The 26,126-nt window shown below is 38.0% G+C and overlaps 1 long non-coding RNA gene across 4 annotated transcripts in view; it reads left to right on the top strand.

The window, feature by feature from the left end:
* Positions 1-3,298: 3,298 nt before the first annotated feature.
* LOC143655149 (uncharacterized) overlaps positions 3,299-26,126 on the top strand; it is a 34,680-nt gene continuing 11,852 nt past the window's right edge. Inside the window, exons 1-4 of one of the 4 annotated variants that reach the window (XR_013162072.1) lie at positions 3,299-3,408; positions 19,380-19,432; positions 20,866-20,986; positions 24,062-24,223. This is a non-coding gene — a long non-coding RNA (uncharacterized LOC143655149). Of the gene's footprint in view, positions 3,409-19,379; positions 19,433-20,865; positions 20,987-21,757; positions 22,082-22,742; positions 22,840-24,061; positions 24,224-26,126 lie in introns of those variants that run through there. The other 3 variants (XR_013162073.1, XR_013162071.1, XR_013162074.1) reach the window with 3 other exon arrangements.

Below are 26,126 nucleotides of genomic sequence, written 5' to 3' on the forward strand. Positions count from 1 at the left end.
GATGTACATTTTTTAATCCTCCTACCACTTGAATACCAGATCATAATGTTCCTTTCACATCTTCTAAGCTCTGCTGGCTGCTTCTCAAAAACCAAGAATATAAGAAAGAAACTTCTTTTAGATAGCAATTAGGATAACCACTCCTGATATACTGTACCTGGACATATCCTGCTAGTCACTGCAAAGCACATTCCAACAGTGGGAGGAAAATAAAACTTACTACAGGGTACAGCACAAGAGCCAAGAAAAGAAATTTTGTCCAAATTTCTTTCCCCAATCTCTTCTGCTATTCTCTTTTCCCTTCCCCCAGCTTTTAGAGTCCCCAAATCCCACAATTAGAGATTCCTTCATGTGTAATAATTCTTAGTAATGAAAAGTAATACATCAAAAAGTAATAAATATTTTTCTTATATCACTGTGTAGGTTTAGCTTCTTTGCCAAGACCAGCTCTTAAATTTTTTTATTAGAGCATTATAAGTTTACAGAAAAATTATGCAGAAAGTAGAGTTCCCACATAACCCTGCTCCCACATAGTTTCCCTATTACTAACATTATACATTAGTGTGATACATTTTTACATTCGATGAAACTGTATTATTATAATTGTATTATCAATTATAGTCCATTGTTTACATTAGGGTTCACTTTTTGTGTTCTATGTTCTATGGGTTCTTTTTTATTTTTATTCTGGTAACATACACACAACATAAAATATCCCATTTTAACTGTTTTCAAATATATAATTCAGTGGTGTTACATTCACAATGTAACGTGATAAAGTCACCACCCCAAAACCTTTCCATCATCCCAAATAGAAACCTTGTACCAATTAAATATGAATTCCTACTTCCCACCCCTCCATCTGTCCCTGGTGGCCTATATTCTAATTTCTGACTATGAATTTAAATATCTAATTATTTCATACAATGAGGTCATAGACTATGTGTCCTTTGTGTCTGGCTTATTTCACTCAACATGATGTGAGACCAGCTTTTGATAAGGGATCCTTGGTTGAAAAACCACAGATGTAGTGGAATAAGGCAGTGATGATAAAAGCAAGAGGAAATGACCACTGTCATGGAAGGCTGAATGTATGGAAGATAATTTGGAGGATTTCACCATTTAACTAAAAGTTAGATGTAATTTAATTTTTTTCATAATTTAAATTTGAATAACTTCTATACATGCTTGATTTCAAAACAGTATGATTACTAAAATTAATGATTTCTGCAAATAAGAGTATGGTATAAAATTCTCTGCCATTTCTTCAGATTACTGATCTTGGATAAATTACTTAACTTTTCTATGAAACAGTTTTTCCCAGCTGTGAAATAAAGACCTTGCTTGCTCACTGCCAAGGCCATTCCTGGGGGAGGATGGAAGCTGGAATAAATCAAAGTGGTGTGATCCCACCCTAAATATTCCGACATAAATGAAGCTTAATTCAAATGTAGCTTTGAAGGAGACAAGAAATCACCAAAAGGCAACCTGCAGACTCAGGGGAACACAAAAGAAGATGGCATTGTCTGGCTGGGCACATCTCATGGTTATGTATTACATACATAGGCTTACTATAAATCAGCTGTACCTATTATTAAAGAAAGTTAACAGCACCCCCTTACTCTCTATATGGTATTCCCAAGTCATTACCACATCCCTTATCCTAAGTTGATTTGCAAGTTCTCCAAGTTTTCCAGGGTTCCAGTCCACTGCCATAATTTTCTCTATCTTAAAAATAGATTTAACAACCAAACAAAGGGCAATGTGAAGCTTAGAAATATCTAAAGGTTTTTAAGAAAAGGTATCAACTCTAGAAGTTGCTATCATTGGGAAGCAGTAATGATCATAATTTAATTGAAAACTGAATGAGAAGTGTGTAAACAGCCATGTGAACCTACCTCAGAATGCAAAGAAAAAGGAAAAAAAATAATGAGAGAAAGGTAACAGGTAGAGAGGACAAGGAATGAAAATGCATATCTAAAATTTTTAAATGTCCCTGGGGGAGAAATGAGAAAATCCAGTACAGAAATAACAGTCAAAAACATGACTGATGACAATTACACTGAGGTGAAGAAAGAAAGTGGGCAAACAAAATAATTTACCTTATTCTAGATTAAATAAAAAAGAGACCCACATTTAACATATAGAATGAGCTAATGAACAAACAATACCAGAGAACATGAAGAAAATAGGTCCATAGCCAAAGTTCCCCAGAAAGCATAGCCTGAGACAAAGATCTATCATTGAATATTTTATTGGAGTGAGTCTAGGGAGCAGGGGTGAAGGATGGACATGGAATGGGGTGCCCAATATGTATTAGTTATCTATTATTTCATTATAAGTACTATGTTACACCCCAAAATGTGGCAGCTTCACATAACCCACACTGATTATCTCACAGCTTCTGTAGGTCAGAAGTCCAGGAGTAGCTTAGTTGAGGGCTTCTCACTTATGGTTTCTCACAAGGCAGCAATCAAGCTATTTGCCAGGACTGCAATCATCTCAAGGCTGGACTTGGGGAGGGGCTACTCACAACATGGAGGGTTGCTTTCCCCAGAGCAGGGCTAAAGGAGAGGGAATGTGAAATGGAAGTCAGGTCTTTCATAACCAATCTCAGAGTTGAAAGCCTATCACTTCTGTCATACTGTGTCCAGCCCATTCTCAAGAAGAAAGGAATACCCAAAGGTATGAATCAGGAGGCAAGATCACAACGGGTTATCTATGAGGCTGCCCACCACAGAAGGACAGAAGACACGACATAGGAAAGAAGGAGAGTCAAAAAAAGAGGTGTTAGTGAGTGGACTAAGAGCTCTAATAAATGCTTCTCAGAACTGCCTGTCCAGTAAAAGAAAAAAGAAAGATTTTTCCATTAAAATTTCACCCTACAAAGCATTAACTCCATTCCTCTGAGTTACCCAAGCGTGGACATGCAGTGAGTTTTTGTGGGAAGTCACTGTGCAGGAGGTGAGGAGTGCATCAAACAGCCATGTGGTCACCCTGATATGGACAACTCTGAGAAAGAGACTATAACAGCACACTGGGATGAAACTGGAAGCAATCTGCAGAGAAATGGTTGCCACAGGATGGGTGAGACTAAGAGAGTTGAAGTGTTGTCAGTTGTATAAAGTCTGTCTAATATATTCTGTGCCATAAATATAGACCTGATAGGAACTGAGTCTTCTGGTTTGAGGAGCTTGCCCAGTCAAATTTCACAGACAATTGTAAATTATGACATCCCAGTCCCCAATGTTTTGCATGACAACAGTGACTTCAGTAACCACAGGATAGACAAAACATTATTTTAGTAATCAAGCAAACAAGCATCACCACTATTCACTTAATTAACTGCTTCTTGACCTTGACCTGATGCCTCGTCTTTATCATGTCTTCAAAAGCAATAAGCTTGGGGTAAGATGGCAGCATAGTGAAAGTATGGAATTTAGTTTGTCCTCCAGAGCAGCTAGTAAACAGCCAGGAACAGTACAGAACAACTGCTGGGGGAACATCAGTGACTGGACACAGTGTTCACCAGTCTGGACCAAGTTGGAACAGCTGAGATCCCACACAGAACTGTAAGTTCCTCAAGCCATGGAGGCCTAAGCATCGTTGTCTGGTTCCCCAAGGGGAAAGGAAACAGACTTTACTAGCAGCAAGGGCTTAGCTCAACCAAACTCCAATTGTGGAATTAATTAACGAATTCTGACTACTGAAAACAGGCCTCCAGCACAGATAAACCTGGAATAAGCACTAAAGGAACTGACAGTATTTGCCCCATTAGAGAGGGGGCAAGGCTGATGGAAAAAAAAAGAGGCTTTTTTGGGGGGTTACATGGTCCGGGAATCAAACCTGGGTCTCCTGCATTGAAGGCGAGCATTCTATCACTGAACCAAAAAGAGGCTTTTTGAGTTGGACAGCACAAATACTGGAAAAGGGCTGGACTTCAAGAAAAGGGGGCACATAGAGCCTGGAAATATATAGAACCACATACCAACTTAAGCTCTTGATTGACAAACCCAAGGAACTGGGATCCAGCTATGATAAGGCTTTTTTGGCCTTTTTCCTACTTCTTAATAGCTCATTAGATAGAACTGGAAGCACTCTCAGGCTCCAGTAGAATTAAGCTTGTCTGAGAGAAGTAACTAGTCTGGTGAAAGGAATTAATTCCCTAAAGGGTGTATCTTCCCCAAGAGAAAGGTGGGGCCCAGCTCAAGTGGAATCCTTCCTTCAAGGATTTCAGGCCCCAGGGACTGGAAAACTGAAGCAATTAAAACCATCATACTACATCACTTCTGTCTCAACCATGAACCTGGCAGGGAGAGTCTGCTGAAATTCAAGGCATCACATCACTTTATGCTGGTGAGAAGCCACAAGCAGACAAGTGCCACATGCTGAGCTAGATAGGAAAAGCACAGGGTCTAAAGGTTTCATAGGAAAGTCTGATAACCTGTTGATCTCACCCTCAGGGAAAACTGATGCTAGTATTCCTTCCTCCTGAGACCTCACTGGGGGTCTATAATATCTGAGGAGACCCTCCTCAGAAGAAAAAAGGCTCCATTTAGGGAGGGCAATAAACAGGAAAAAAAGAACTGAAAAATTCTGATCTGTTAAACAAAACCTATGCTAGAGGTCTAATATGTTGAACTGAATGCAAAGAACAGTTAGAGAACAAAGTCATCCAGCAAGAAGATCCTAGGTAAAAGAATGAAAACAATCTCCAGAATAAACTAATTAAGGAAATAAAATGCCTAGATGCCAGCAAAAAATAACGAGTCATACTAGGTAAAATGAAGACATGGCCCAGTCAAAGGAACAAACACTTCAAATGAGATACAGGAGTTGAAACAACTAATTCAAGAGAGAATTTGTGACTGAGAGACTGGCTCTTCAAGAAATACTGAAGAGAGCTCTACAGGCAGATAGGAAAAGGCAGGAGAGAGAGGTCTGGAGAAGAATGAAATGAAGACTATCAGTAAGTAAAAAGAGGAAAAAAATTAGATATGACATGTAAAACTCAAAAGACAAAATGGTAGAAGAAAGTACTGCCTTTACAATAATACCACTAAATGCTAATGGATTAAACTTCTCAATCAAAAGACATAGACTGACAAAGTAGATTTTTAAAAAGGACTCATCTATATGCTGTCAACAGGAGACCCATTTTAGACCCAAGGGCAAATACAGATTGAAAGTTGAAAGGTTTAGAAAAGATATATCATGCAAACAACAAATCAGAAAAGAGCAGGAGTACCTATACTAATATTCAACAAATTAGACTTCAAATGTAAAACAATTAAAAGAGACAAAGGACACTATGTGTTGATAAAAGGAACAATTCAACAAGAAGACATAACAATCATAAATATTCATGTATCGAGGCAAACACTGACAAACTAAAGGGAGAAATAGACACCTCTACTGTAATAGTTGGAGACTTCAATTCCTTGCTTTCATCAATGAATAAAACATCTAGACAGATGATCAATAAAAATCAATAAAGAAACAGAGAACTAGACTTAAACAGACATTTACAGAACATTACATCCCACAACAGCAGGATGGACATTTTTCTCAAGTGCTCACGGAACATTCTCAGAGATAGACCATATGCTGGGTCACAAAGCAAGTATCAATAATTTGGAAAAGATTGAAATTATAAAAAACACTTTCTTGTATTATAATGAATGAAGTTCATTCATAATGAGTGAAGTTCAGTCAGAGGGCCAAAAAATTCACAAGCATTTGGAGTCAAACAACACACTCTTAAACAATCTGTGGGTGAAGGAAGAAATTATAAGAGAAGCCAGTAAATATCTCAAAGCAAATGAAAATGAAAACACAATATATCAAAATTTATGGGGAGCAGTAAAGGCAGTGCTAAGAGGGAAATTTATAGCCTTAAATGTCTATTTAAAAAAAAAGAAGACAGTAAAAATTGAGAATTAATTGTTTACTTGGACAAACTAGAGAAAGAGCAGCAAGTTAATCTCAAAGCAAACAAAAGGAATGAAATAATGAAGGTTAGAGTAGAAATAAATGAAATTGAGAACATGAGAACAATTGAGAAAATCAACCAAACCAGAAGTTGGTTCTCTGAGAAAATCAATAAAATCAAAGGACTCTTAGCTAGGTTAACAAAAACAAAAGAGAGAGAGAGAGAGGATGCAAATAAATAAAATCAGAATGGAAGAGTAGACATAACCACTGACTCTGCAAAAATAAAAGAGATAATGAGAGTTTACTATGAATAACTATATGCTAATAAAGTAGAAAATGTAGATGAAATGGACAACTTCACAGAAAGGCGTGAACAAACAACATTGAATCAAGAAGAAATAAACAACCTCAACAAGTCAGTCGCAAGTAAAGAGATTGAATAAGTCGTCAAGAAGCTCCCAAGAAAGAAAAGTCCAGGACCAGACTTCTTGAATTCTACCAAGCATTCAAGAAAGAATTCATACCAATCTTGCTCAAACTCTTCAAGAAAACTGAAGAGGAGGGAAGAGAGTTGCTGCTCTTTCTCTAGTTTGTCCAAGTAAACAATTAATTCTCAATTTTTACTGTCTTCTTTTTTTAAAATAGGCATTTAATGCTATAAATTTCGCTCTTAACTATGAAGTCAACATCCCCCTCATACCAAAGCCAAAGCCAGACAAAGAAAATAAAATTTCAGACCAATCTCTTTAATGAATATAGATGTAAAAATCCTCATCAAAACACTTACCAATTGAATCCAGCAGCACATTAAAAAAATTATATACCATAACCAAATGGGATTTATTCCAGATATACAAGGATGGTTCAACATAAGAAAATCAATGAATATAATACACCATATCAACAAATCAAAGTGGAAAAACCACATGATCATGCCAATTGATGCATGAAAGGACATGTATGAAATCAGAAAGATAGAGGACAAAGACTGAGAATGTATATCTTAGGAATACCTAGAGTGGAAAACGATGGTAATTAAATGTACAAATAAACAAATGTTTTTGCATAAGGGAGAACAAATGAATGTCAACATAGCAAGGTGTTGAAAATGGATGATACAATCAATGCAAGCTAGGATCTATAGTTAACAGTAACCTTGAAATGTGCTTCCACTGAATGTAACAAAGGTAATATGCCAAAACTTAATGTAAGCAGTGGGGGTGGGGCATGAGGGAAGAATATGGATTCTTTGTGGAAAAAAAGGAAGTGTCTTCATGCAGATTGTGGTGGTGAAGGCATGTCTATATACTTAGGGCTGATTGTATGATGTGTGAATAAAACTGTTTAAAAATGATCAGAGAAAAAAACAAAACAAAACAAAATGAACAGAGAGAAACAAGTGCTAGAGAAAATGCCAAGGAAGAGATGTATCCATTCACTGCCACTGTCAATAGAGAAGCTGAGAGGTGCAGCCCCTTGGACGGCAGTGTGTTGTTTCCACTGGAGACTAGGGGTGGGGTTGCCATATGATCCTGAAATGCCATTGCTCAGTATACACTTGGAGGAACTGAGTGTGGGGACACAAATAGACATTTGCACACTAGTGTTTCTGGAGGCAGTGTTTGTGATCCATAATGGATGGAGGTAGTCTAAGGGTGCAATGACTGAGGAATGGAAGGGGTAACTATGACATAGACATACGATGGACTACTGAGCAGTTGCGAGAAGGAATGAGGTTGTGAGGCATGCAACTAGGTGAATGAAAATTAAGGATTGTATGTTGAATGACATGTCAAAAACAAATGACAAATATTATAATGCCTCACTCATATGGACTAATTATAATATACAACCTCAGATAATTGAAGTCAAGAACATGGATTATCAGAGAATGGGGCCTATTTTAGATTGTAAATTCTTACAGCAGTCACATATATTTAGCATTTGTAACATTATTCTACATTCTGAGATACTGAGCTGTTTATACATAACATGGTTGGTCCCAGAAACTTGGGTTATTCGTGTGACTTCTGAGACTCAGTATTAGAGCTCTGAAATTATGAAAACTTCATACAGGAACTGTTTAAAAAGTTGAGAAAGGGATCAGACTTCGACTAGAGATATGAAGGAAGCTGATCTGGATAGGACTAACATAGATTAGAATACAGAGTAAAGGATGATATCATCTATATTTTAGATCTTCAAATCCTGTGTGAGACCAAAGGAAGAGAGGTTTATTTGGCGTAAAATTTATATTTTGGGGAGCGCATTACCTAATTTAATTTGTATGGTCAGTTTAGGGAAAACCATGGGTACATGGACTCTTGAAGAGGGCATGAGATCTTGTTGATTTGTCCAGTTTAGTGTGATGCTCTGATATATCCCAGAGTAATTTGGGTAGTAAATAAAGAAGTATTTGCAAAGTCCCCTTGGGGGAATGGGGAGGAAGGAGGAGATATTCAACCTCCCCATTTGGAGAATTTTTGATATTCTCTCAAACAATGGGAACACCAGATAAAAGGGCCAAGCCCTAGAACTTGTGGTTCACTCCTATGAAACTTATTCCTGCAATGGATAGGCTAAGTCTACTTAAAATTATGCCTAAGAGTTGCCCCCAGAGAACCTCTTTTATTACTCAGATGTGGTCTCTCTCTGTAAGCCAACTCAGCAGGTGGACTCACTGCCCTACCCCCTACCCCCATGTGGGTATAAATTTCCCTGGCAACGTGGGACAGAAATCCCAAGATGAGCAGGGACCCAGCATTAAGGGATTGAGAAAGACTTCTTGACCAAAAGGAAGAAAAGAGAAATGAGACAAGATAAAGTTTCAGTGACTAAGAAATTTCAAACAGAGTCAAGAGGTTATTCTAGAAGTTATTCTTATGCATGGTGTAGGTGTCCCTTTTTAGTTTTTGGTATATTGGAGTGGCTGGAGGAAAGTACCTGAAACTGTTGAGCTGTGTTCCAGTAGCTTTGGTTCTTGAAGATAATTGTATAAAGATAAACTTTTAGGAGTTTCCTGGAAGATGGCGGCCTAGTAAGACGCGCGGATCTTAGTTTCTTCTCCAGGACACCTACTAGGGGAGTAGAAACGATACAGAAAGCGCCCAAAGCCACAACAGAGATAAAAAAGACAGCGTACCCCATCCTGGAACGGCTGGCTGGCTGAGAGAAGCAGCTCGGGTGAGATCGCCGAAGCGCGCGGGCCTTACCGGGCGGGGTGGCAAGCGGCCAGAGTTACTCCCTTCCCCCTTCCCGGGCCGGCTGGGAGAATTGGAGAGGTGGTCCCCTGAAACCAAGGCGACTGGCGCCCACACCACGCGCAGTCCCCCGGACCAACTGAGAGAATTGGATCGGAAACCCCCAGGCCGCGGAGAACGGTGACCCCGTGACTCCCGGGGAACGTGCACTCTCTCGGGCGGGCCGCTGCCGCTGGCGCCCTCCCGCCACGCTTGTTGCCCAGGGCCGACTAGGAAATTCGGATGGGCTCTTTCCCTGGCTGCCGCGACCAGCAACCCTCCCTGCGTTCGGACACCCTCCCTGCGTTCGGACCCAGGGCCGGCTCAAGCCGCTTCGGCTAGCGAACCCCCAGGACGGCGAGAGTTTTCCAAAGTTTAAGGTCCCACAGCACCTTTTACTGGTGGGACCCGCAGACAAACGTGTGCCACGAGCGCCACCTACTGGGCAGGATAAGAAAAACAGAACCCAGAGATTTCACAGAAAAATATTACAACCTTGCTGGGTCCAACACCAAGAGAAATCTGAATAAATGCCCAGACGCCAGCAGCAGAAGATAACTGTCCACGCTCAAAAGATTGAGAATATGGCTCAGTCAAAGGAACAAACCAATAGCTCAAATGAGACACAAGAGCTGAGACAACTAATGCTGAATATACGAACAGAAATGGAAAACCTCTTCAAAAATGAAATCGATAAATTGAGGGAGGACATGAAGAGGACATGGGCTGAACATAAAGAAGAAATAGAAAAACTGAAAAAACAAATCGCAGAACTTATGGAAGTGAAGGATAAAGTAGCAAACATAGAAAAAATAATGGATAGCTACAATGATAGATTTAAAGAGACAGAAGATAGAATTAGTGATTTGGAGGATGGAACATCTGAATTCCAAAAAGAAACAGAAACTATAGGGAAAAGAATGGAAAAATTTGAACAGGGTATCAGGGAACTCAAGGACAATATGAACCGCACAAATATACATGTTGTGGGTGTCCCAGAAGGAGAAGAGAAGGGAAAAGGAGGAGAAAAACTAATGGAAGAAATTATCACTGAAAATTTCCCAACTCTTATGAAAGACCTAAAATTACAGATCCAAGAAGTGCAGCGCACCCCAAAGAGATTAGACCCAAATAGGCGTTCTCCAAGACACTTACTAGTTAGAATGTCAGAGGTCAAAGAGAAAGAGAAGATCTTGAAAGCAGCAAGAGAAAAACAATCCATTACATACAAGGGAAACCCAATAAGACTTTGTGTAGATTTCTCAGCAGAAACCATGGAAGCTAGAAGACAGTGGGATGATATATTTAAAATACTAAAAGAGAAAAACTGCCAACCAAGACTCCTATATCCAGCAAAATTATCCTTCAAAAATGAGGGAGAAATTAAAACATTCTCAGACAAAAAGTCACTGAAAGAATTTGTGACCAAGAGACCAGCTCTGCAAGAAATACTAAAGGGAGCACTAGAGTCAGATACAAAAAGACAGAAGAGAGAGATATGGAAAAGAGTGTAGAAAGAAGGAAAATCAGATATGATATATATAATACAAAAGGCAAAATGTTAGAGGAAAATATTATCCAAACAGTAATAACACTAAATGTCAATGGACTGAATTCCCCCATCAAAAGAAATAGATTGGCAGAATGGATTAAAAAACAGGATCCTTCGATATGCTGTCTACAGGAAACACATCTTAGACCCAAAGATAAACATAGATTGAAAGTGAAAGGTTGGGAAAAGATATTTCATGCAAATAACAACCAGAAAAGAGCAGGAGTGGCTATACTAATATCCAACAAATTAGACTTCAAATGTAAAACAGTTAAAAGAGACAAAGAAGGACACTATATACTAATAAAAGGAACAATTAAACAAGAAGACATAACAATCATAAATATTTACGCACCGAATCAGAATGCCCCAAAATACGTGAGGAATATACTGCAAACACTGAAAAGGGAAATAGACTCATATACCATAATAGTTGGAGACTTCAACTCACCACTCTCATCAAGGGACAGAACATCTAGACAGAGGATAAACAAAGAAATAGAGAATCTGAATATTACTATAAATGAACTAGACTTAATAGACATTTATAGGACATTACATCCCACAACAGCAGGATACACCTTTTTCTCAAGTGCTCATGGATCATTCTCAAAGATAGACCATATGCTGGGTCACAAAGCAAGTCTCAACAAATTTAAAAAGATTGAAATCTTACACAACACTTTCTCAGACCATAAAGGAATGATGTTGGAAATCAATAATAGGCAGAGTGCCAGAAAATTCACAAATACGTGGAGGCTCAACAACACACTCCTAAACAACGACTGGGTCAAAGAAGAAATTGCAAGAGAAATTAGCAAATACCTCGAGGCGAATGAAAATGTAAACACAACATATCAAAACTTATGGGACGCAGCAAAGGCAGTGCTAAGAGGGAAATTTATTGCTCTAAATGCCTATATCAGAAAAGAAGAAAAGGCAAAAATTCAGGAATTAACTATCCATTTGGAAGAACTGGAGAAAGAACAGCAAGCTAACCCCAAAGCAAGCAAAAGGAAAGAAATAACAAAGATTAGAGCACAAATAAATGAAATTGAAAACATGAAAACAATAGAGAAAATCAATAAGGCCAGAAGTTGGTTCTATGAGAAAATCAATAAGATTGATGGGCCCTTAGCAAGATTGACAAAAAGAAGAAGAGAGAGGATGCAAATAAATAAGATCAGAAATGGAAGAGGAGACATAACTACTGACCTCACAGAAATAAAGGAGGTAATAACAGGATACTATGAACAACTTTACGCTAATAAATACAACAATTTAGAGGAAATGGACGGGTTCCTGGAAAGACATGAACAACCAACTTTGACTCAAGAAGACATAGATGACCTCAACAAACCAATCACAAGTAAAGAAATTGAATTAGTCATTCAAAAGCTTCCTAAAAAGAAAAGTCCAGGACCAGATGGCTTCACATGTGAATTCTACCAAACGTTCCAGAAAGAATTAGTACCAATTCTCTTCAAACTCTTCAAAAAAATCGAAGTGGAGGGAAAACTACCTAATTCATTCTATGAAGCCAACATCACCCTCATACCAAAACCAGGCAAAGATATTACAAAAAAAGAAAACTACAGACCAATCTCTCTGATGAATACAGATGCAAAAATCCTCAATAAAATTCTAGCAAATCGTATCCAACAACACATTAAAAGAATTATACATCATGACCAAGTAGGATTCATCCCAGGTATGCAAGGATGGTTCAACATAAGAAAATCAATTAATGTAATACACCATATCAACAAATCAAAGCAGAAAAATCACATGATCATCTCAATTGATGCAGAGAAGGCATTTGACAAGATTCAACATCCTTTCCTGTTGAAAACACTTCAAAAGATAGGAATACAAGGGAACTTCCTTAAAATGATAGAGGGAATATATGAAAAACCCACAGCTAATATCATCCTCAATGGGGAAAAATTGAAAACTTTCCCCCCAAGATCAGGAACAAGACAAGGATGTCCACTATCACCACTATTATTCAACATTGTGTTGGAGGTTCTAGCCAGAGCAATTAGACAAGAAAAAGAAATACAAGGCATCAAAATTGGAAAGGAAGAAGTAAAACTATCACTGTTTGCAGATGATATGATACTATACGTCGAAAACCCGGAAAAATCCACAACAAAACTACTAGAGCTAATAAATGAGTACAGCAAAGTAGCAGGTTACAAGATCAACATTCAAAAATCTGTAGCATTTCTATACACTAGTAATGAACAAGCTGAGGGGGAAATCAAGAAACGAATCCCATTTACAATTGCAACTAAAAGAATAAAATACCTAGGAATAAATTTAACTAAAGAGACAAAAAACCTATATAAAGAAAACTACAAAAAACTGCTAAAAGAAATCACAGAAGACCTAAATAGATGGAAGGGCATACCGTGTTCATGGATTGGAAGACTAAATATAGTTAAGATGTCAATCCTACCTAAATTGATTTACAGATTCAATGCAATACCAATCAAAATCCCAACAACTTATTTTTCAGAAATAGAAAAAACAATAAGCAAATTTATCTGGAAGGGCAGGGTGCCCCGAATTGCTAAAAACATCTTGAGGAAAAAAAACGAAGCTGGAGGTCTCGCGCTGCCTGACTTTAAGGCATATTATGAAGCCACAGTGGTCAAAACAGCATGGTATTGGCATAAAGATAGATATATCGACCAATGGAATCGAATAGAGTGCTCAGATATAGACCCTCTCATCTATGGACATTTGATCTTTGATAAGGCAGTCAAGCCAACTCACCTGGGACAGAACAGTCTCTTCAATAAATGGTGCCTAGAGAACTGGATATCCATATGCAAAAGAATGAAAGAAGACCCATCTCTCACACCGTATACAAAAGTTAACTCAAAATGGATCAAAGATCTAAACATTAGGTCTAAGACCATAAAACAGTTAGAGGAAAATGTTGGGAGATATCTTATGGATCTTACAACTGGAGGCGGTTTTATGGACCTTAAACCTAAAGCAAGAGCACTGAAGAAGGAAATAAATAAATGGGAACTCCTCAAAATTAAACACTTTTGTGCATCAAAGAACTTCATCAAGAAAGTAGAAAGACAGCCTTCACAATGGGAGACAATATTTGGAAATGATATATCAGATAAAGGTCTAGTATCCAGAATTTATAAAGAGATTGTTCATCTCAACAACAAAAAGACAGCCAACCCAATTACAAAATGGGAAAAAGACTTGAACAGACACCTCTCAGAAGAGGAAATACGGATGGCCAAGAGGCACATGAAGAGATGCTCAATGTCCCTGGCCATTAGAGAAATGCAAATCAAAACCACAATGAGATATCATCTCACACCCACCAGAATGGCCATTATCAACAAAACAGAAAATGACTAGTGCTGGAGAGGATGCGGAGAAAGAGGCACACTTATCCACTGTTGGTGGGAATGTCAAAGGGTGCAACCACTGTGGAAGGCAGTTTGGCGGTTCCTCAAAAAGCTGAATATAGAATTGCCATACGACCCAGCAATACCATTGCTAGGTATCTACTCAAAGGACTTAAGGGCAAAGACACAAACGGACATTTGCACACCAATGTTTATAGCAGCATTATTTACAATTGCAAAGAGATGGAAACAGCCAAAATCTCCATCAACAGAAGAGTGGCTAAACAAACTGTGGTATATACATACGATGGAATATTATGCAGCTTTAAGACAAGATAAACTTATGAACCATGTAATAACATGGATGGACCTAGAGAATATTATGCTGAGTGAATCCAGCCAAAAACTAAAGGACAAATACTGTATGGTCCCACTGATGTGAACGGACATTCGAGAATAAACTTGAAATATGTCATTGGTAACAGAGTTCAGCAGGAGTTAGAAACAGGGTAAGACAATGGGTAATTGAAGCTGAAGGGATACAGACTGTGCAACAGGACTAGATACAAAAACTCAAAAATGGACAGCACAGGGCGGGCCGCGGTGGCTCAGCGGGCAAAGTGCTTGCCTGCTATGCCGGAGGACCTCGGTTCGATTCCCGGCCCCAGCCCATGTAACAGAAAACGGAAAAACAAAATACAATAAAACAAGAAAATGTTTAAAGATGTTTCCCTTTCTTCCTTCCTTCCTTCCTTCTCTCTGTCTTTCCTTTAAAAAAAAAAAAAAAAAAAAAAAAAAAAAAAAAAAATGGACAGCACAATAATACCTAATTGTAAAGTAATCATGTTAAAACACTGAATGAAGCTGCATCTGAGCTATAGGTTTTTGTTTTGTTTTGTTTTGTTTTGTTTTGATTTTACTATTATTACTTTTATTTTTTTCTCTATATTAACATTCTATATCTTTTTCGGTTATGTTGCTAGTTCTTCTAAACCAATGCAAATGTACTAAGAAATGATGATCATGCATCTATGTGATGATGTTAAGAATTAATGATTGCATGTGTAGAATGGTATGATCTCTAAATGTTGGGTTAATTTCTTTTTTTCCGTTAATTAAAAAAAAAAAAAAAAGAGAAGGGATAATTGGAGATGAAGGGATACAGACTGTACAACGGGACTGGATATAAAAACTCAGAAATGGACAGCACAATACTACCCAATTGTAATGCAATTATGTTAAAACACTGAATGAAGCTGCATGTGAGGTATAGGTTTTTTGTTTTTGTTTTTTTTGTTTTTTTTTCTTTCTATTATTGTTTTAATTCTTATTCTGTTGTCTTTTTATTTCTTTTTCTAAATCGATGCAAATGTACTAAGAAATGATGAATATGCAACTATGTGATGTTATTAAGAATTACTGATTGTACATGTAGATTGGAATGATTTCTAATTGTTTTGTTAATTCTTTTTTTAATTAATAAAAAAAATCAAAAAAAAAAAAAAAAAGATAAACTTTTACAATGTGACTGTGTGATTATGAAAACCTGTGTCTGACACTCCTTTTATCCACGGTAAGGACAGATGAGTAAAAAAAATATGGATAAAAATATGTAAATAATAGGGGGATAAATAAAATAAATTGGGTAGGTGGAAATATTAGTGGTCAATGAGAGAGAGGGGTAAGCGGTTGGGATATATGAGTTTTTTTCTTTTTTATTTCTAATTTTTTTTTCTGGAGTGATGAAAGTGTTCTAAAAAATTATCATGGTGATGAATACAAAACTATGTGATGATATTGTGAGCCATTGACTGTATACCATGTACAGACTATATGTGTGTGAAGATTTGTCAATAAAAATATTTGTAAAAAAAAAAAGCGATAATCTTCTTCTACTTCAGTTTTCACCTACAGACCTGTATTCCATCAAGAAATGTCATAGTCTCAAACATTCAATAGCTAGAAGAAACTTTAAAGAATCATTTAATTTAACCTCCTCTTCCCATGCAAACCATCCAAACCAAAACTATATGTAATTTTTTAGAAAACCTTCAGATATACCAGTTTTAGATATAACTTGATGGCTGAATTTAAGAATATATACCTATATTCATAATATAGACCTAGATCCAGATTTATAGATATGACATATTCTTCAGTATATGCCTATATATCAGATATAGGTATTGATTTAGGTAAAATGAATTTTTTATGAATTGTTATGGGAAATAATCTTAAAATAGTTATCAGAACTATAAGATGCTTTGCATTAGCTAAGTGGGCAAGAGTAGAAGTGGGGAACCAGTTAGAAAACTATTGGAGTCATCCAGGCATGGCATCATGGTGGTCTGCCTAGAGTAGGACACCAATGGAGATGAGATGGAAAGGATAAGACCAATGAGATGTGCTGATGAATTGGATGTGTAGGATCAGTGAAAGAAGTTAAGGATGAGTTCCAGGATAGAATGGTTGGATACCTGGAGTCAGCTTCAAAATAACCCAGAGGGGGTAATGTGGGTGATGGTAGAGGAGAAACAAGATGGCCCCTAAGTTGATAATTATTGATGCTAAGAGATAGGTACATGGGCTTCACTTTACTATTCTGTAGCTTTTATTTATGCTTAAAATTGTCCACAATAAAAAATGGTTTAAAATATCAGTAGACTTTCCTGATAATGTCAATTCCAGAAATCATTCCTAGGAAAACAATCAGAACTACAAATAGATTTTTTATAAGGATAGTCATTGTAGTATGATTTATAACAGTTAGAAATAATCATGTTGACTAACAAAAGAGCAATAAATATATTGTGGTATATTCACATGATATTCCATTTAAAATTATGGCTTGGAAGGATAATGGTTTGGAGTAATGCCTATAATATAATGGTAGGTGAAAAAAAGCAGGAAACAAGCCATACATACCATTCAATAATCTCAATTTTATTATATATATATATATAAATTAAACCAAGAATGTAAAGGACTTATACATGGAAAACTATAAAACATTGATAAATGAAATTATAGAAGAACTAAATAAACGAAAGGATATTCCAAAGCAATTTACATATTCAATACTATCCCAATCAAAATTCCAACAGCCTTCTTTGCAGAAATGCTACTCATCAAATTTTTATGGAAGGAAAAGTGGCCCCAAATAGCCAAAATTATCTTGAAAATCAACAAAGTTGGCGGGCTCACACTTACAATTTAAAATGTATTACAAAGCTTCAGTAACTAAAACAGCATGGTATTGGCACCAGGACAGACATACAGACCAACAGAATCAAATTGAGGACTCAGAAATAAACATATATATCTATAGCCAATTGATTTTTTTATAAGGGTACCTAGTCCACTCAATAAGGAAAAAACAGTCCTTCAACAAATTATACTGAGAAAATGGGATATCTATATGCAAACAAGAATGAAAGTTGACCCCTACCTCATACCATATAGAAAAGTTAACTCAAAATGGATCAGATACCTAAATTCAAGAAACAAACCTATGAAACTCCTGGAAGAAAACATGGTGAAGCATTTTTAAGACTTCACATCAGGCAATGGTTTCTTACATTTTACACCAAAATCATGAACACAAAGAAAAATAAATAAATAAATGGAGTGTCATCAAAATTAAAAATGTTTGTGCATCAAAGGACTTTACCATGAAAATTAAGGGACAACCTACAGAATGAGAGAAAATATTTGGAAACCACATTTTTTATAAGAGTTTAATATCCAGAATATATGAAGAAATCTCATAATTCAACAACAAAGAGACGAACAACCCAGTTTTTTCAAAAGGGCAAAAGGAAGAAATACAAATGGTCTATAAGCACATGAAAAGATGTTCAACATCATCAGTCCCTAGGAAATGCAAATCAAAACCAGGAGACACCATTTCACACACTCCTAGAATGGCTACCATTAAAAAAAATAATAATAATAACAAGTATTGGAGAAGATTTGGAGAAATAGGAATACTACTGCATTGTTGGTGTGAATGTAAAATGCTGGAGCTGCTGTGGAAAGCATTTGGCAGTTCCTCAGAAAATCAAGTATAGAATTACCATATGACTTGGTAATCCACTTCTAGGTATATATAAAAGAATTGAAAGCAGAGTTTGAAATAGATATTTGCACACTGGTGATTGTAGAAGCATTATTCACAATTGCCAAAAGATGGAAGCAACCTAAGTCTCTATTAAATGATAAATGGATAAACAAAATATAGTACATATATATATAATGGGATATTATTCAACTGTAAGAAGAATAAGTTCCGATAGATGCGACAAGATGGTTGAACATTGAAGACATCACATTTTGTGAAATATGCCAGACACCAAAGGAAAAATATTATATGATCTCCTTTGCATGAAATAATTCTAATAAACAAATCCACAGAGTCAGAAACTAGAATACAGTTTACCAGGAGCTGGGGCGTGGGTAAAGAATGGAAAGTTGGTGCTTAATTGGTGCAAAGTTACTGTGCGGGGTGATGGAAGAGTTTTGGTAATGGATGGTGTGATGGTAGCACAACATTTTTTTAATTAACAGCACTGAATTGTATATTTGAATGAGATTAAAAGGGGGACATTTTAGGTTCAATGAATATTACTAGAATACAAAAATTTTAAAAACCAGACTTTACAACACTGTGAACCCTAATTAAACTATTAACTAGAGGTAATAGTATAATTATAATAATATTGTTTCATCAATTATAACAAAGGTAGCAAAGTATTAACAACAGGAAAAACTGTGTCTGTAAGGGGAGGTATATGTGGACTCCATTTTCTGTAAACCTACAGCCTTTCTCATTAAAAAGAAAAGCAACTATACAAATAAAGACTGACTGTACAGATAAAGAATAGCAAGCTAAGATACTACGATTTACTACAATTGGTTATTCAAACACTAAGAGTGACTTCTGATTTCTTGATGTTTGTGTGCCCTGGAAAAGAAATAGAGACAGTCTGTAAAATAAGTTAATTAGACTTGGATGCCTTTGATATCTAGTGGGACATATATGATGTATTTTATGTATTTTGCATGTGACAAATGATGAATATGGTGTATGAGGTAATGTTATACAATACATGGTGTGCATGAACTAAGAGAAAAATATGCAGCACATAATTATTGGGTACACAGGTTCTTGACAGTCAATTTATATTCTGAAGGGAACAAACTTTTAATTTAGTGAGTTTGAAGCTGCATATATTGCCAAAGGGTAAACAACCATGTTTCTGTTTCTTCTAGGCATATTATTTTCCACATTGACAAGAACAGTGTGATTTTTCTTCTACGTAAAGGTTTGTAAAGCCTGAGCTCTTTGATAGGAGAACACCTTCTTGAAGCTGACTAAACCTCTCTCATAGTCTATTTAAATTATTTTTCTACTTTGAGAACCAGTAACTCAAGGATAAAAAAGTTAGACTTTTGCTTAGTTAATAATTTCAAATGAGTATAAAAGATGTGACCAAGAAAGCAAGAATTTCTCTGTGTAGAGAAATATGGAGTCTAAAAGATAGGATAATCTTAGCCAATAATAATTTTTTTTTCTGAAAAAAAATCAACCTATATTTATCTTTGGCATGGTGGAGTTGAGGAGGGATGAGATGAGATAGCATACTTAGTGGGAGAAGGTGGGGTGGGGCAGAGCCCACCTAAATACAATCAACAAAAATCTTAGTCTCCATGAGAAATACAAAAGTTTATGGTGTAGAAGGGTAGAGCAGAAGAAGTACTATAGAGTAGTATAGTTCGATAGAGTATGTGTGGCATAGTATAATCAGTAGTCCTTGCCCTAAAGATCTTACAGTTTACTTGGGGAGATGTGACTAATATGTGAAACAATGGGCAAACCATTAAGGACTAATGCAAATTAGTGCTATATAATATGGTATAAACTGTTGGCTTGTGGAAACACATTGGAAGGGGATTTTTAGTTAGCGAAGGAGGTAAAATTTACCTCAAATGATAGGTGTGATCTATATAAACTGAGAGAAGGAGAGGAGGCTGTCCAGGCTTAGGAGAAAAAGCACAAAAATAAATGCAAATGAGCTTTGTGTGTTTGAGGAACAATAGAGAGATCCATCTGATTAAGAGCAAAGAGGAAGTTTGAGGAAAATGGAAAAAGCCATTGGGTCAGTAAAGGGGAATCAGACTATGAAGGGCCTCAGAAACTTGGCACAGGGATTTGTGTTTGATACGAGCAGGGAGTGGTGCAATGTTTAAGGAAAATTGGTCTGGTGTCCACGTGCAGGATAGACTGGAGCAGGGAGAGCTTGAAGTCAGGGAGTTTCCTTGGGAGGTTGATGTGCTGGTCCAGAAACAAGGTGGAGAGGAACTGGGGGAGGCAATGAGAACAAAGTTATCAGACGTGAGGAATAAGTAAAAGAAGTCAGTAGATTAGCTAACTATCAGAGATAGAAGAAATGAGTGAAGACAAGGCTTCAAACCTGGAAAATGAGAGAGAGAAAAAAATAAACCCAATGGTTTTGATGACAGAGATTTACCTCTGAGATTTTTCTTCTTCTTCTAAAATCAGATTGATAGCTGGATGTAGAGAAAAGATCAGTTCATTTTAAGAGATCTTGAGTTTACAGGAGGACTCCCAAAAAGTGTCTTTATACTCTAGCTATGAACAAGGGGTTGGGAAAGCCCTTTTTTTTTGGCATTCAGCAGTCTAGGGTAAGTGTTGAATTTATGAAAATTAAGCCTTAATGCCCTCCAATGGCTTTAGGATTGGAGGTGGAAAAAGAGCCATAGAAGAGACAAGAAAAGGCCCCAGAGAAGCAAGACCCAGGATGATATAAGGAAGAGAATTTCAAGGGAATAACACTATCAGATATGACACCAAGGAGGTAAGGCAGAGAATGAATTTGACAAGATAGGAGCCAAATTAAGATAAAGTTAAAATAAGAATGACAAGGAGACAGGAAATCTAAGCATTTCAAGAAGTTTGGTTAAAAAAAAAGGAAGAAAGATAGAGTGGCTAGGAGGTACACCACGTTCAAGGGAATGTTTATGAAAGGTTCACCTATCCACATTTATTGGCAGAAGCAAGGAGCTAGATGACAAAGTACTCTCAAGATTCATTTCCTTATGATACTGTGGGAAAGTCAAGTCTGTCCCAGGTCTGCTCATGAGTCATGCACTTTGTATTAGTCAGGATTCTCTAGAGAAACAAAACCAATAAGAGATATCTGTAAATACAAGATTTATAAAGGTATCTCACACCACCATGGGAATGGAAGAGTCCAAAATCCTAGGGCAGGCTGTGAAGCTGGGAGCTCCGATGAAGGGTCTGGACAAACTCTACAGGAGAAGCTCTCTGGCTGAAGAAGCAGTGAAGAAGTCTCTCTTCTTCCTTAAAAGCCATCAGCAGATTGGATTATCTCATTGGTGGGTGACACGCCTTAGTTGATTGCAGATGTAGTCAGCCACAGATGCAATCAACCGACTGATGATTTAGTACACCAGCCATCCAGTATATCAGCCAGCCATGAAATATCCTTGCAGCAACAGTCAGGACAGTGCTTGCCTGACTAGACAACTGGGCATCATCAAGTTGACACCAGAACCTAACTGTCACAGACTTAGACACATTTCTCCGTGTTTTGTGCTCTTCCCAGCCACTTCCACCACGTGCCAGTTGTCCCTACTCTGCTGGATACTCCTGTGACGCAAATCTGCTACTGCTTCAGGGGCCTTGGTAAAGAGTGGAATTCTCATTAGGCCACTTATCTTTTGTCATTCCTTCTTTAACTCCCCTCAATACCATTAGATCAGAAACTAGGGGTATGCCAGACTTCACTGGCCAGGTGGGAGGAACTAAGGAGATTTACAGAGTTGCCAAGGAAAGAACTGGAAATTGAGTAAATACAGTCCAGTTACTAACTTAATTCCCTTTTACTCATGGTTGTCCTCCTCTGAGATTTGTCTTCTTCCAAATTCCACATGGCAAATACCCAACCACCGTTTAAAGAAACTTTACCACCAGCCACTGAGCTGGTCTTACCTCAATGACCCATATCCCCCCGCCCCATCCAGTACAACAACCTGCAACATTACATTTCCCAAAGTATTAAAAAGTCATTCATAAATACTACTATGTGGGCTTTAGCGTATTTCTTTTATGTCCAAGAAACTCACTAGGATTTTACAGGGGACGACAGTTCTGCTCTTCCAGCCACTCTTGAAATGGAAGGAATTAGTGGGAAGAAACAGGTAGATAAATTACATAAAGCTGGAGACCGTGCTCCCCTGAATAGCAAGGTTACTACAGATTGGCTCAAGTCTTACCTTTCTCTGTCCACTCTGTGGTGAAGGTCAAGGTGAATAGCAGGAAGTGTTAAAATTAAGTAGGAGGCACCATCAGTCCAGAGTCTAGATAATCTGCTAAATCTTCATTCCCTGCATAAGTAAGAGTTAGCTATATCTTAATTATGGATACACAGGTCAAGATGATTAGGGTATTTCAAAAGTGGAAAGCAATTAGGACATATCAATAAATATATCAGTTAGGACAGAGAACTGAATTGACTGTGATTATTTGGAAACCCAGACCTCTTGACTTCTAGCTCTTTACCTGGGAAATCATATTTTTGCTCCTCACAGCCACTGTGGATATGAGAAGAGAAATGAGAGAAGGAAAAGTTACTAGACCTTTAGTAATCCTTAAGATGCAGCCAAGAGACTGTCACACAGTTAAGAGATAATCATAAAGCCTTATGCCTTTTTACAATACCTACAGGCTAACTCATCTCCTGCATAGACAGAACATAAGCTCCAAAAGAGCAAGAATTTTTCACTTGATTTGTTCATTCATGTATCCCTAGCATCTGGAATAATGTCTAGTACATAAGAGTCACTCAACAAATATTTGTTGATTAAATGAATAAATGCATGAGTGAATAGATAAGGAACATGAAGCGTAATGGAATTGATGCTTTGTCACTTAGGCCACAGCATTCTTTGACAGAGCAGATCATGTAGGAATTTACATGTCTATTGTGAAAGGACATGAGGTAACACCCTCCCGGGACCTGAGACCGGAGTCGCACAGGCAGGGGTGTCGCAGAGCTAAAGAGGGAGTGTCACACTGTGGGGCAGGGTTAAGTCTCTCTGGGATATTTAAAGTCATTGCCTGTTGTAGCTCCCCAGTTATAGATAATAGGCTATGTGAACAAAGCCCAGCACAGCCGGGGTGGGTGAGCTCAGACAGTAAAATTCCCCGAAGCATATACAGTCATCATTTCATTCGAGGCCAATATCTGCAGCCAACGTGGCTCCTCCCAGCTCTGAGCTTCGGATAGGGCCCACTGGGATGCTGCCATCTCAGAAAAGTGTTCCAGCCTCACGAACTTTCTGCCTATGCAATGCAGGGGTCTCCCTGAAAAGTAGTGTTATAGCTAATAAGGGCCCTTTTCCCTAACCCTGGAGCAGTTTGTCCTTTTGATCTTGCATGGTGGTTTTCTGTGAGTTAAATTTAATAAGCTGAGGCTGTCCAAGTTTGACCTCTCTGGATTGAGACGACTAGACGTTTATGATTTCTCATTCTCCCTGATTTGATGGGCAGTGTTTCTGCCAGAAGGGGAAAAAGTAAATCCAAAGGATTCTCTTTTCCCATCAGAAATCCTCTGTCTGCTGTCTGAAAATCTAAAGGGAAAAGTCTCAGGATCAGACACTGACGTTGAGAAGAGACTTTGGAGATTTTGTGGTCCAGGACCCTAATTTCATGCAAACAGAGGGGCTGGGCAAATGACACAGATCTGGGAACAGGGAGTGGTGAGGTCAGTGTCAAAATGGAGACTTCATGACCCACCCAAAGGGACTCAATTAAAAGACTTTACAAACCCTCTGTTGGCGGGGAAAAATAATTCTGTGCACGGATTAGGTGGACCCCTAATGCCAAGTCAATCCTGCCTCCTTTTGAGGTGAAGTACCTAAGGCCCAATGGAAGAAAGGAGAGTATTTTGCAATAAAAAGAACACTGTACTCACTGGGAAGCAAGAGCCCTGATTCTAACGATGTACTGAATGACCTTGAGTTAAGGTGGACCTCCTGGCATCTCATTTCCTTATCAATAAAATGAAAAATCTCCCTAAGATATTGTTGTGCTGTAAAATTCTATGACTTCTTAAGGTCACCAGATTAATTAGTGGCAGATTCCCTAATTGGAGTCCAGGTATATGGTGGAGTGTTCTCTTTACTAAAGTGGGCTTCTCATCAAGACAAAGCCAATGGAGGAAGTCAGGGAAAAAAACACCTGGAGGCCAACGTTCACTTCTTGTAAATCCTCATTCTAAGGTAAATCCTCACTCTAAGTCTCTCACATGCACTGACCGATCTTACCCTTGTAAGGACGTTCCTATAAGTAAAGCCAGTGTTTTTGCTTGGCTCTAGAGATCTAGTTCCTACCAAACTCTCCAGTCTTACTGTGCAACTCTTCTTCTAGCTACAATTTCCCGGCGACACTGGAACATTCTATTCCTTAAATATATCAAATTGGCTCCCATATCATGACTTTGCATTTGCCGTCCCCTCCACTTAGCATGTGTTTCCCACTCCCAGCTCCAGATCACTACATCAATCTTCCTTCAGGTCTCAGCCCAAATGTCCACAAGAGGTGATTACCCAATCTAAAGTGTCCCACAAAGCCACTGGTCCTGATCAAATGTGCTGTTTTTACTCTATTTTACTGTGTGTGGTGCTCTTTCTTACAATACATTATCTTGTTTATTTATCTATTGTTTGTTGTCTGGGTGCCCTCTACATGTGGCTTTGATGAGAGCAGGGACCTTGTCTGCCTTGTTCATCAATGTATTCCCAGTACACAGAACAGTGCCTGGCCCAGAGTGGGTGGAATATTTCATGGATGAGCAAATGATTGCTCAAGGTTCCATAGCTAATTCGTGGAAGAGCCAGGCTTTGTACCAAGATTGTCCAGTTCTCAGCTCTATTCCTTAAACTACTAAGTCTCTGAACAGTGATTTGTCAGTGAATTTTCTAAGGAAAGGAGTAGGGCAGTACTGGATCTGGGCATCAGGACAACACAGTTTAGAAGAAAGAGCCAGTTGACTGGAACTTTCGTCCAAGCTCTTCCCTTCACTGGCCTGCAATGTAGGCCAAGTCATGAAATGTTAACTCTAGACAGGATCTTGGAGGCCATCTGTCCACAGGCTTTGAACATTTTTATATCAGCAGAAACCTTTACTTAAATACAACTGTTTTGGTTTGCTAAAGCTGCCAGAATGCAATATACCAGAAATGGGTTCACTTTTTCAATAGGGATTTACTAGGTTATAAATATACAGTTCTAAGTCCATGAAAATGTCCAAATTAAGGCATCAAGAGGAAGCTGCCTTCTCTAAGGAGAGGCTATTGGTCTCCGGGTTTCCTCTGTCACATGGGAAGGCAATGGCGACGTCTGCTGGCCCTTCTTTCCTAGGTTTTGGTTTCAATGGCTCTTTCCCAAATGTCTCTGGGCATTTTCTCACTTTTATCCTCATAAAAGACCCCAGTAAAGGGATTGAGCCCCATCCTGAATAGGCTGGGTCACATCTCAATTGAGCCAAAAGTTCCCACCCATAATAGGTCTGTCCCCACAGGGATGGATTAAAAGAACATGGCCATTTGTGGGGTACGTAGCAGCACAACAACTTTATACAGAATACATAAAGCAGAGAAAACAGGGCTACTCTAGTAAAAGCACAGGAGGAGCTAGAGCCTGTCCTCTAGACTTATTCATCAGCCCATTGGAGGTCATCTCTGAAGCAACTCCGAAAAATTCAGTTTGAAAACCACTGAGGTAGTCCAATTGCCCATCGGGTCCAGAATCTGCATAATTAGGGTGCTCATACCTTTGGAATAGCCCATTCTATTGTTAATTATTAGGAAAGTCAACTTTTTCTTAGGCCAAAGTATCCAGTTCACAAAAATAAAATCACTCTCTCCGGCTCTAGGCCAGCCGCAACAATACAAAAGCCAGTGAGAAATGGC

The sequence above is a fragment of the Tamandua tetradactyla genome, chromosome 14, assembly GCF_023851605.1.
Source record: "Tamandua tetradactyla isolate mTamTet1 chromosome 14, mTamTet1.pri, whole genome shotgun sequence".
Classification (NCBI taxonomy): domain Eukaryota; kingdom Metazoa; phylum Chordata; class Mammalia; order Pilosa; family Myrmecophagidae; genus Tamandua; species Tamandua tetradactyla.